The sequence below is a fragment of the Terrapene carolina genome, unplaced genomic scaffold (genome assembly GCF_002925995.2).
Source record: "Terrapene carolina triunguis isolate 2854851 unplaced genomic scaffold, T_m_triunguis-2.0 Scaffold96, whole genome shotgun sequence".
Taxonomy (NCBI): Eukaryota; Metazoa; Chordata; order Testudines; family Emydidae; genus Terrapene; species Terrapene triunguis.
This window is the reverse complement of record NW_020664447.1, coordinates 53,981,317-53,994,812: the sequence shown is the minus strand read 5'-3', so window position 1 is coordinate 53,994,812 and position 13,496 is coordinate 53,981,317.

Sequence of the window (13,496 nt, the reverse complement as noted above, 5' to 3'; positions counted from 1 at the left end):
AACCAGCACTCTGGGCTATGTTAATGTATCCCAGGGGTGAATGAAGCTTTCTATGTATCATATTACCAGAACTTAAGAGTTTTTATCTTAATCAAAATGCAGTAAAGTTATCTAAGAGTAATACATTTGCTGCTAACAAACTTCCGTTTTAAAGCTGCCACTATCATCAAGTGGAAACTGACCACCCACAGAGACAGTTAACGTGGTCCTCCACAATACATCGCTTCAGTGAAATGAATTCCTATTTACTATCAAGGAAGCAGAAGTTGTAAATTTTACTTTAAATGTGCTTGTATAAGCAAAGCTGTGACCAGAGGATGCCAGTGAGATCACTGCAGTTACAGCTCAGATGGAAGAGAAAAGCGCCTTCTTGCCTTTGCCTCTGCTACAATGCAAATATCAAAGTGCCCCCCTTTTTTTGGTATTACAATAGCAACTGCCCTTCCCTACCCCACCTCCCTCGCAAAATACACAAACACACACTGATTCATTAACATGAAACATCATCCTTCTTGGTGGTAGGTCATTTTAGTGGCATTTGTACTGATGAATACTGTATGAAAATATGAGCTAGAGACAGTATGAAGGATATTGGAGAGAAAGATTCTTATGTAAATAAATAAATAGTATGTTGATTATGAGTGACGGTTGTGCAATCTTCTCCAAGTATTTGCTTCTTAGTTAAATTAATTCAATTTTGTCACATCCTACAGAAACAGCCACTTCTTGTAAAAGGATATAGACAACACTCTCAAACAGACACTTTAGGAGAATAATAAAAGATACGCAAGGCAAAAATGTCCTCATCTTACTATATGGATATTGCTCACTACTTGGAGAGGGAACATCAGGGTTTATTTACAAATGATACGGCAATTAACAGACAATAAACCAATCCCAAGCCTATTTTCCATTCAAATTTTTGGATAAGGGCAGGGGGTTGGAAGGGGGTTATTAGATTTGCTGCACTGAGATAGGGTATTGGTTTGTTAGATTTACTGGATACATTTATTTATTCTACAAAGTGGGATAAACAGCCCATTAGAGTAAATTATGTAATTTACATTGTGAATGTTAACAGTGTGTGTAATGGCCACCCAAAGTATATTCACATTTATACTTCTGTAAGTATCAGAACACTTTCCACCAGACTGAAGCGCAATATGAAACATTTGTATATATGAAACCTCTAGTAAACCTACTTACCCTTTTATGGGTACAGCATACAACTATTAATGATAGGGGGTTATCAAATTACTACTTTACAAAGTTGCACAAAAGGGAACAAAAGCAGCTCAAAATCCAGAGCATGGTCTTTGGGGTGAAAGGTTAATTATTAAATTTCTTTGAATAAGAAAAACAGAAGAGCAGTTCCAGGTTCCACCAACGTACCCTTTATTGAGTTTCACAGTCCGACGAGAATGCTGCCAGCTGCTTACTACATACTATATCTCTCTGTGTTATTGGTCATACTTATCTAGGTGATTTGGAATCCCAGCCATTCAGGCCTTTCAAGGAAAGGCGGGAGGGGGTCACTCTGTGTTTCCATTGGGAGTGCTGTTCCTTACAGTGCCTGCCTCTCCCCACTCTGCCTAAGGTCTTGGAATTACAGGACCCAGCATCCTTATTAAAAGGCCAGTCATCATACAACATTTTACTCACATTACACAGCAACTGGAAACACTTGTGCAAGAGAGGGACACACAGACCACCCATAATAATACATGCAGTATTATTTAAACTAAAGAGCAGATTAAAGTTATGTGCCCGGTGTTAAATTATGTCTGGCTATGCTGTCATTGTTAGAAAGCATGTTCCGCATTTTATATACCCTCTAGAGCCAGGGCATTGCACATTATTATCCTTCAACAAAAGAAAGTACTATCAATCTTTAAAATCAATACAATTAATATAGAGGAGTACACGCATCATAAAGACAGATAAAGAACAGTGACACATAATAAAGTCAAACAGATTCTTACTCTTCAGGGAGAGAAAGCCAACATGAAGAGTCAATATTTAAGTGAGTCATTTCCTATGTTAAGGAAATATGAGTGCACAGTCTAAAAGTTTAGCACTATTACAATTCAGGGTGCGGCTTCTTATCTCAGTCTTAGTTCAGAGCATGACCTGTTGCATCTTGGCTGTTGAAATGTTAAAAATCAGAGTTGCTATGGCATTACTTAATATGGCCTGCTTTTATCATGCCAATGTGCAGATACTCTGTACTGAAAATCTGGGCTCAGGAGAGAGGGTGTTTGTACTATATTTAACTCTATATAATTAATTCACTTGCTTCTCAAATGCCCTTTCCACTTTATCTGCTGAAGCCTAATAGTTAATGAGTACTCATATGCCAATGAGGATAAAGGGAACATAAAGAGATATTTAAACAATATAAAATCAGAGTTTAGTATTAGGTAAATACCGATAGTCTCAAGACTCAGGTTCTCTCATAACTAATCAAAATAACTCCATCAAACCATTCAATGGAGGATATTACTAAGTGTCACACTCACTAAGGGGAAGATGACAAAACTCCTCCTGTAAAAAAAAACCCAAACATTCTTTTGATTCTATTGAATAAGGTAAAGTGGCATTCAGTTAGTTTTTTACACGTTACATAATCTGATAGCCAAACTAAAATTTCCCAGAAAACTCCCAACATGCAAGTATATTAGAAATCTGCATCTGATCAAGGAACCATAACAGTAAAGTCCAGAAATGAGAAATTTGAAATATTTTTGCAAAGCTGGTTGCAAAATTGATTGGGATTGATTCAGTAATTTTGTGCTCTTCAAGAATTCAGTGAGCTGTCCAAATGATTCCTTCATTTTTTAAGAGGTATCAATCCAGAAAAAATACACCCTACTCTGCAATGATTGTATATCCTGATTTTTGTATCCAATTCATCAGTATCTTCTCTACCAAGAAGTTATTTTAATACAGGCTGTGGAATGGTTGGTATAGTCTGTACCCGTATAGTCTTCCACCTCTGCAACGTCTCCCCTACAGTGGTCACCACTGATATGCTACAACACTTACCAACAGTCAGCGCATGTCTACACTTGCCATTTAAAGTGAAAAATGTCCCTTTTTTGCGCTAAAACCGTGGGAGCGTCTACACTTGTTAATGAAGAAAGAAAACCACCTTCATGAGAGGCATACAGTTCTCTCTGCTGTTCTTTTTGAGTTGTTGTGAAAGTGAAGACACTTTCTTCCTGTGTAAACACCTTTTGGCCTCTGGAGGATATCCCACAGTTCCAAAAGTGACCATGCTGGCCAGCATCTCCGCTGCTCTGACACCAGGTAAACGGATGTCTGCCCCTCCCCCTGTAAAGCCCCAGGAAGTTTGAAAGTCCCTTTCCTGTTGTGAGTGCTTATCTGCCCAGGTGACCATGACTGCTCCATGTAGCAAATGATCTCCTACTTGGAGCAATGTCGAGCTACTGGACCTGATCAGTGTTTGGGGAGAGAAGACTGTGCAGTGCCAGCTGCGTTCCAGCTGTAGGAATTTCAATACCTACGAGCAGATTGCAGGCATCTTGCAGGAGAAGGGGCATAACAGGGACACACTGCAGTGCAGAGCAAAGGTGAAGGAGCTGAGGAATACATACCACAAGGTGAGGGAGGCAAACTGTCGGTCTGGTGCTGTGCCCCAAAGCTGCCGTTTTTACAGTGAGTTGGATGCAATCCTAAGTGGTGACCCCCACCTCCATTGCAAAGAGCCCAGTGGATACTTCTGCATGTCCGGAGGCTGTGGAAAGTGGCCCAAGCCAGGAGGAGAAAGTCATAGATGAAGAGGAGGCGCCTGAGGAAGCTGTGGAGCCTGTTGCTCCGTGTACTCAGGACCCCTTCTCCGCTCTGGAGGTGTCCAGCCAGTGTGAGCAGCCACTGTCTGCTGAGGCAGAGGCAGGAGAGCAGAGCTCTGGTAAGTTGCTTTGCTTTGTCAATGCATAAAGCAGGTTGAAGGCACAGAAAAGTACTAAGGTAGCTGTGTTTGTGTGCTGGGTGCTTGCCCTTTTCAGAATGAGTGTATGAAATAAACCCTATAATCCTGCGTTCCGTCACCATTGCTGGGTTCATGTGCACCATGGGTGCTAGACTTTTGTCACCAAGACAGTGATTTCTTACCAGTGGTGTATTTCAATATACACACTGATTCCTGTATGTATGTTTTACAGCAATGTGTTGCTTTTGTCTCCCCAGAAATGACTGTGGAAGACACCCCCGCTCCCCCGCCCCACTGTAGCAGACCATCTGCGACGCATAAGAAAGTGGCCAAGATGCACTAAGGCAGACATGTTTCGTGAGGTGATTCTGCACTCCCAAACGGAGACAAGTGATAAAAATAAATGGAGAGAAAGCATGAGAAAGTGGAAAGAGGGAGAGAACCGAGACCGAAAAGAGAACAACACTTTCCATAGGGAAGCCATGTAGAGGCTAATCAACATTCTGGAGCATCAGACAGATCTGTTGCATTCTCTCATTACACCGCAGAGTGACCTGATTCGGGCCCGTCCCCCACTGCAGCAAGTGCAGAATTCTTTCCCATGCACTCCCCAAACTCCCACTGCACATTCTGATAAGCTCGCTGCAAATTTTTCCATTCCTCAACAATCCTCACCCCCAGACAGCTTGTCAAACGACAGCTGGAGTTATACACAGCTGTGAGGTTTATGGGCCCCCCACCCTGTTCCCCACCATCACTCAGGATTGATATATGTGCATGTGGTGTTTTCTCTGTTTTTAAAATAAAAGCACAAATTTTTCAAAAAGAAGCAAGCTTTATTTGTGTGTTCACATTTCTGTACATGTCATCACAGCTACAAGTCAACTAGCACTTCATCTTCACTGAAATTACATACAGAGCCGCCATGTAGCACAGCACATGCTGTTAACACTTCCTTTCCCAAGCACAGCAGCAAAGTTTAATTATTTTCATTTTCAAACTTTTCGCTCAAGGCATCCCGGATCCTAACTGCCACACATTGTGCCCCTCTAATAGCCCTGTTATCTGGCTGCTGAAACTCAGCAACCAGGCGTTCGGCCTCCACACTCCACATATTAGTAAACCTTTCACCCTTCCCCTCACAAATGTCTTGTAAAGTACAGCACATCACAATGACCAGAGGAATATTTTCCTCACTCATTTCCAGTCTACTGTACAAATATCTCCAGCGCGCTTTCAGACTGCCAAATGCACATGCGACAGCCATTCTGCACCTACTCAGCCTGTTGTTGAAACGTTCCTTACTGACATCTAGGTTTCCAGCGTATGGCTTCATGAGCCATGGCATCAGTGGGTAAGCTGGGTCTCCCAGGATCACAATGGGCATTTCCACTTCCCCGACGGTGATCCGCTGGTCTGGAAAGGAAGTCCCTGCTTGCAGCTTTCTGTACAGGCCAGTGTTTTTAAAGATATGTGCGTCATGCACCCAGGGCCGGCTCCAGGCACCAGCTTACCAAGCAGGTGCTTGGGGCGGCCACTTCGGAGAGGGGCGGCACGTTCAGCTGTTCGGCGGCAATTCGGCGGACGGTCCCTCACTCCTGCTCGGAGCGAAGGACCTCCCGCCGAATTGCCGCCGCAGATCGCGATCGCGGCTTTTTTTGTTTGTTTGTTTGTTTGGCTGCTTGGGGCGGCCAAAACCCTGGAGCCGGCCCTGCATGCACCTTTCCAGACCATCCAGCATTAATATCAGTGAAATGCCCAGGGTGATCCACTAGTGCCTGCAAGACCATGGAGAAGTCCCCTTACGATTTATGTACTCGGTGCCAACGTGGGCCAGGGCAACAATAGGGATGTGCATTCCATCTATTGCCCCACCAAGTTAGGGAAGCCCATTTCTGCAAAGCCATCCAAAATGTCACACACATTACCAAGAGTCATGGTCTTGCGCAGTAGGATGCGATTAATGGCCTTGCACACTTGGTTGATCTCCCCACTCCAAATTGGTTCACAACTGATCAGTAGCTGTCTGGAGTCGCCAGCTTCCACAACGTGATTGCCCCTCACTTCTCTACAGCGAGTGCAGCTCTCCGTCTGGGTCCTTGTGACGCAGGTCTGGGGAAAGCTCAGCACACAGTTCCACGAAGGTGGCTCTCTGCATCCGACAGTTTTGAAGCCACTGGTCGTTATCCCAGACATGCATAACGATACGATCCCAGCACTCTGAGCTAATTTCCCTAGTCCAAAAACGCTATTCCACAGTGCTCAGCTCCTCAGTTAATGCCAAAAGCAATTGAATGCTACTTATTTCCATTTCAGGCTGCTCATCAGGCATCTCTGACTGCAGCTCTCTTTGCGAGTTTCAGAACAGCTGCACTGCCACGCATGACATGCAAGTGACAGCTATCAGAGTAGTGGACAGCAGTGCAGGATCCATTCCTGCTAGTAGATGTGGTGGGGAAAGCAGCCAGACAGCAGGGGGGGTTAAAAAATGCCACAAAAGAAACAAGGAAGTAATGGGGCTGCTGGGACATGAAGCAGTGCATCACGGGGCACTGAGCAGGGACCCAGAATTCCTTCCGCTCATGCCCCCTTTTCCACAAGACCTATTGAGAGAGCTGCACTGTCGGATAGCTGCCCTAGAGCGCTGCTCTCATTGGCAATGGAAGTGCTGCTAATGTAAACACTCTCTGATGCCTGAGGAATTGAGTACACAAACCAGCACTTTACTTTCACTGGTTCTCTATCACCGGTGAAACTTACAGCGCAAAAACTCTGCAAGTATAGACATACACTTAGTTACCACCCAGTGGACACTACCCAAGATGTGGAAGGATTTCCCTAGACTTGAATGGGAAATAATTTCAGTATTTGGACTCACCCTGTGTGACAATGTTTTGCAAATGTTGACTTTTAAGTGCAGATTTTTGTATCTTTCCTACATATGGACAAATTCTGTCAGACGTTGGCCAGAAATGGATGGTATCTAATTAACTATTCTGCCCCACCATCTCTGTAACATGCCAATTGAGACAATGTTGTCCCCCAGTGCAAAGCAGTCCAGCTCAAACCTATACTAGTGGACAGCTATAATATTGGAATCGAAGCATGTGTGATTGTATTTCTGAAAGCATGACTATTTTTCACTCCTTTTTTATGCCAACAATATTTATCAACCAGATATGCTCTCCTTTACCATGGCCCATCTTCCTCTACTAGAGGCATAATTTTACATAATTTGTATTTCTACCTTCCCTACCAGTGACATGAAAGCTTCTCTGCACCCCAACGTCGATATCTGCCAATGCCTATCTAGGGCCCCCATGTCCCTCCTTGGCACTCCTCCAGCTATTACTGTGCATTTACACATATAACTGTTTACATGCATGTTGACATTGAATTATATATCAATTGTACGGGTCAAATTCTATGCTGGTCTAAGTGGGAAAAATTTCACTGACGTCAATTGAGAAGCATCCATTGCACCAGCAGAGAATTTGGCCCCATGTCTTTATGATAATCCTTGTTTTGTGAAAAATGTTGTGTTTGGAAAATGGAAACTCAAGAATATTTTAAATGAAATAAAGTGTTCTGGAAGTTTGTAATGTTGACAATTTTCATTAGATAACACACCTGTTAATTAAAAGGTATTTTATTAGTACCTTTCATTTCATATTAATAAGGTTTCCATTTCCCATCAGGATATAAAGGCAACAACATTCATAGAGACTGTGATTACAATTTCCTGTGTAAACCCCACTCAGGGAATGGGGTATTCTGCTTCAAACAATCCTATCATTTTTTTCTCTAAGTAATAACTTTCTAGTTTAGTTAACCATAATCATAGAAAACCATGTTAGAATAAGGGGTTTATTTACACTGTAGATAAATGAATCAAAACTGAAGGGGCATTTGTAAAATGTGCATTTATAAAATGTGCAAACACCACATATTCACAGGATTTCTAAAAGCTGAGGATATTAAGGTATTACAAAAGAGATGTCAATAGTGCTTGCATTCACAAATAAGTGGGTTTATTATACTAAGTTTTCAAAGCTTAGCTGCTTATGAGGCACATTTTCCCAGCCTTTTAACACTTGTTTCAAAAAGTAACTCTCCAAAATAGCTATTAGATTCTATTATTCACCAAAAGGAAGTGGTTAGAGTAAAGCTGAACTCTGACTGTTTCAATCTAAGATGTAATTAATTAGCAGCATCAAGGTATCAGAGACAAAAGCTTGCTTACATGGAATATTTTCCTCTAGAAAGAAACATAGGAACTGCCTGATTCAGTAGATAAAATTATATATAAACTCATCATAGCCTGTCTTCCCTTTCCTCAATCAGCTCACACACAAAAATGCACAACTTTGTGGAACAATGAAATGGTTAGGCTCTTTGAGCCCTTATCTGTTTTAACTTAAGTCTTTTTTAATAGGATCTAAAAAAAACCAACGATAACGTTCTACTAGAAGCACAGATCTATCTACCAATCATAGCACATAGTAAGTTTAAAAATACCAGTTTTGCCAACCATTTATTCTTCTCAATTATACACCTAAAGTGGGCTTAAAATTACATCATCACATTTTCTCCAACATTAGTCTGAAAAAAACATTTCCTCTTGCAGGGAAGGGGAAAAAAAGGAAAGAAAAATCCCTCACATACTAAAGAAAATCTATTAAATGTTTTACAGAAAAAGCGACCCTAGGTTTTTATTCTTAAACTAAACCCTGTTCAGTCACAGAAAACATTCACAGGGTTTGGGTCCCCCCCGCCCTTCCAGGAAAAATGAAACAATCTTTGGTCCACAGGAAATAACACAAGTATTAGAAAATCCCAGTGGTCTGAGTGCAAATACTTTAGAAGGGTCTGTGAGCCTTCTAAACGATGTTAAAGGACAACAGATGTTCATCCCCCCAAGCTTACTCTCAAGACTCACGTACTCCAAAAGAGGTTTTATTTGAGAATTCTTGGTTCAATACTCATATAAACAGAGATACTGAGGGTAATAGATACATAAGGAAAGGTAGGCTGCATCTGCCCTCTACCTGCTGAAAAGAGAGCAGAACCCCCCCCCCCCCACTGGATATGTGAAGATAATGGAAAAGTAAAGCTCTTTGGGTACAAAAAATGGTTTTTCTTTTTCTCTCTGTCTTAGGATGTAAAACAGAATCCAGAAAATATAGTCTGATACTTGGATTGTAAAGTTCTTTGTGGCAGGGACTGTTTCTTTGTTGTATGTTGTACAGTGCATAGCACAGTGATTTTCAACCTGTGGTCTCCAGACAGTTGGGGGCCAGCAAACTATGTTTAAGGGGTCCGCGAAAGGTTGTTGTTACCACAGAACAGTGGTTTTCAACCTGTAGTTCGTGGATCCCCGGGGGTTTCAGACTATGCCTAAGATTTCCAAAGGGATCCACACCTCCATTCAAAATTTTTTAGGGGTCTGCAAATGAAAAAAGGTTGAAAACCACTGATGTAGTAGAATGGGGCCCTGGCCTGTAGGTACTGCTAAATTATCAAAATATTTTTAATAATAAAAACCCAGTTCATTATTAATTAATTCTGACACTAAATCACAGACCCCATATTGCACCTTAGTGCCTGTCACTAAGATCCTTATTGAGAAATACTGAGTGTTTCCAGTGGGAATCTTGCCCTACTTGGTCAGAAGGATGGTAACTTGATTCTTGATCCAGCCCTATTGAAATAATGGAGCTTTGCCATTAACTTCAATGGATGCAAGGTAAATGTAGCACCATGAACGTGGCTGTATAAAGGAAACAAACTATCTGAAGATCTTGACAGAGGTACAAAATCTTTGAGAAAAATAATAAAAGCAGTTGAAAAATATCAATCAACTGCTAATGACTGTTTAAAAAGTTTTGTTTGAAGCTTTGAAGTGCTGTAGAAGTGTTTTTATATATATGTATGTATGTGTGTATACACTCACACACTTAAGGAAATAAAGAGGTATTTATTCCAATTTTCTAAACTATTTAAATAAACTTCTCACAGAAAATTTATATGTACTTTTCTTACAGTGCATAAGTTTCTATCTAGTGTATCTTGAACTAGACCCTTTTTTCCATTTAAAGCTTGATTTTATATCTCTCTTCAAATCTGTTACAAAAGGAAATAAAACCTTAGATGCACCAATTAGTGAAGGAACCTGATGGCTTTGTTCAATTAATTCCCAGGAATACCAGATACTGATCTAGTAAAAAGTTAGGTGGGTCAAGTTTTTGAAGTAATTCTAAATTTTATTTTTGCTTTCAGATCTATCCTGATCCAGAAACGTGTTTCAGTCTGTTGCTAACTACTGTGCTGTCATTTCAGGGGTTGCTAACAGGGAGTTTCGCAAGGGAGTTCTCCAGGTGAAGGAGGAGCAATACAGCACCCTTGGGGTAAGTGACTGTCTGAAGTGTGTGTTTGTTTGTGTTTGGGGGTTACTTGCTGTGTGCTGAGCTTGTGTTTGTTAGTCTGTTTGTTTGAAGGACCGTGTGCTGTGGCTGGCAGTTGGAAGCTGTGAGCTTCAAAGGAAGGTCTGAAAGCTAGAAGCCTCTGGTAATTGGCTGAGCCTTAATCAGTGGGTGGGGCATTCATACAGGCCAGGGCTTTATAAAGCAGCACACAAGCGACCAGGGAGCTTTTGCAAGGGAGTTCTCCAGGAGGAGGAGGAGTGGGAAGGGGGCGAGGGTCCCTTGCCGGTTCTATCTGTTTTCCCTTTATTCCCCTTAAAACCTATAAACCAACTACATTCAAAACTTCTTGCTTAAACAACCCTTTCAGTGGACAGGGGGCTGCAGACAGGGGAGTTTGAGAGGGAGTTTGACAGAGGGAGGCTTACGATGGTTTGGAAGACCCGCAACACCTGTGCAAGCACTGCTTCTGTCTCCTCCACCTGCGCCTGTAGCCAGACAGAGCGCCTGAGCATGGATGCTTCTACCCAGATCCTGGTGTGGTTTTGCAGAGACTGTAACTTGCAATTTCCACTTACTGATATCCAGGCTGGGGGGACCATTCAATGTGAAAGGTGCTTGCTGGTGGAATCTCTCAGGCAGCAGTTGGGAGAGCTACAGGAGGAGGTGGCTAGGTTGAGGAGCATCCGAATCCACAAGCAATTCCTGGACAGTCTCCATGTGGAGACAGCTGAAGTAGCTGTCCCAGTACACAGGACTGCTGATACACCACTGGTGGAAGAGGAGATGGCTCAGGGTGGACACTGGCAGCTAGTTACTTCTGGCAGCAGGCAGTGCTCCACCCCTGCTCCGAACCCTCCCGCCGTGGTAATAGGTAACTGTTATGCTCTTCTTGGTACAGGAGAGAAGGAATCACCCCCTACAGTAAAGGAGGAGAAGCCTGGTACCCCTAAGGCTGGGAGGTCTGCTGCCACCACTGCGAATAGGAAATGTAGGGTAGTGGTGGTCGGAGACACTCTGCTGAGGGGGACGGAGGCGCCCATCTGTCGCCCTGACATTTCATCTTGGGAGGTATGCTGCCTGCTGGGAGCCCGTATCCGAATGTTACGGAGGCATTGTCGAGGATTATCCAGCCCTCTGACTACTACCCCATGCTACTCATCCATGTGGGCACAAATGATACTGTGAGGTGTGACACTGAGCGGATCAAGAGTGACTACAGGGCTCTGGGAATACGGGTGAAGGAGTTTGGAGCGCAGGTGGTATTGTCTTCGATTCTTCCTGTCAAAGGTAGGGGCCCGGGCAGAGACAGATGCATCATGGAGGTGAATGCCTGGCTCCGAAGATGGTGTCGCCAGGAGGGCTTTGGCTTCCTCGACCACAGGATGCTATTCGAGGAAGGATTGCTAGGCAGAGATGGCGTTCACCATTCAAGGAGGGGAAAGACCCTATTTGGAGACAGACTGGCTAACCTAGTGAGGAGGGCTTTAAACTAGGTTCGATGGGGACAGGTGAGCAAAGCCCACAGGTAAGTGGGGAACATGGAGACCTGGGAGATGGGTCGGAAACAAGAGGGAGTGTGGGCTATATTGGCAGAGAGAAAGGAGGGTCAGGACAAAACTGAGAGGCAAGATCAAACCAGTATCTTAGATGCCTATATACAAATGTGAGAAGTATGGGTAATAAGCAGGAAGAACTGGAAGTGCTAATAAATAAATACAACTATGACATTGTTGGCATCACTGAAACTTGGTGGGATAATACACATGATTGGAATGTTGGTGTGGATGGATACAGCTTGCTCAGGAAGGATAGACCGGGGAAAAAGAGAGGAGGTGTTGCCTTATATATTAAAAATGTACACACTTGGACTGAGGTGGAGATGGACATAGGAGACGGAAGTGTTGTCTCTCTCTGGGTTAGGCTAAAAGGGGTAAAAAACAAGGGTGATGTCATGCTAGGAGTCTACTACAGGCCACCTAACCAGGTGGAAGAGGTGGATGAGGCTTTTTTTAAACAACTAACAAAATCATCCAAAGCCTAAGATTTGGTGGTGATGGGGGACTTCAACTATCCAAATATATGTTGGGAAAATAACACAGCGGGGCACAGACTATCCAACAAATTCTTGGACTGCATTGCAGACAACTTTTTATTTCAAAAGGTTGAAAAAGCTACTGGGGGGAAGCTGTTCTAGACTTGATTTTAACAAATAGGGAGGAACTCGTTGAGAATTTGAAAGTAGAAGGCAGCTTGGGTGAAAGTGATCATGAAATCATAGAGTTTGCAATTCTAAGGAAGTGTTGAAGGGAGAACAGCAAAATAGAGACAATGGATTTCAGGAAGGCGGATGTTGGTAAGTTCAGAGAGCTGATAGGTAAGGTCCCATGGGAATCAAGACTGAGGGGAAAAACAACTGAGGAGAGTTGGCAGTTTTTCAAAGGGACACTATTAAGGGCCCAAAAGCAAGCTATTCCGCTGGGTAGGAAAGATAGAAAATGTGGCAAAAGACCACCTTGGCTTAACCACGAGATCTTGCATGATCTAAAAAATAAAAGGGAGTCATATAAAAAATGGAAACTAGGACAGATTACAAAGGATGAATATAAGCAAACAACACAGGAATGCAGGGGCAAGATTAGAAAGGCAAAGGCACAAAATGAGCTCAAACTGGCTACAGGAATAAAGGGAAACAAGAAGACTTTTTATCAATACATTACAAGCAAGAGGAAGACCAAAGACAGGGTAGGCCCACTGCTCAGTGAAGAGGGAGAAACAGTAACAGGAAACTTGGAAATGGCAGAGATGCTTAATGACTTCTTTGTTTCAGTCTTCACCGAGAAGTCTGAAGGAATGCCTAACATAGTGAATGCTAATGGGAAGGGGGTAGGTTTAGCAGATAAAATAAAAAAAGAACAAGTTAAAAATCACTTAAAAAAGTTAGATGCCTGCAAGTCACCAGGGCCTGATGAAATGCATCCTAGAATACTCAAGGAGCTAACAGAGGAGGTATCTGAGCCTCTAGCTATTATCTTTGGAAAATCATGGGAGACAGGAGAGATTCCAGAAGACTGGAAAAGGGCAAACATAGTGCCCATCTATAAAAAGGGAAATAAAAACAA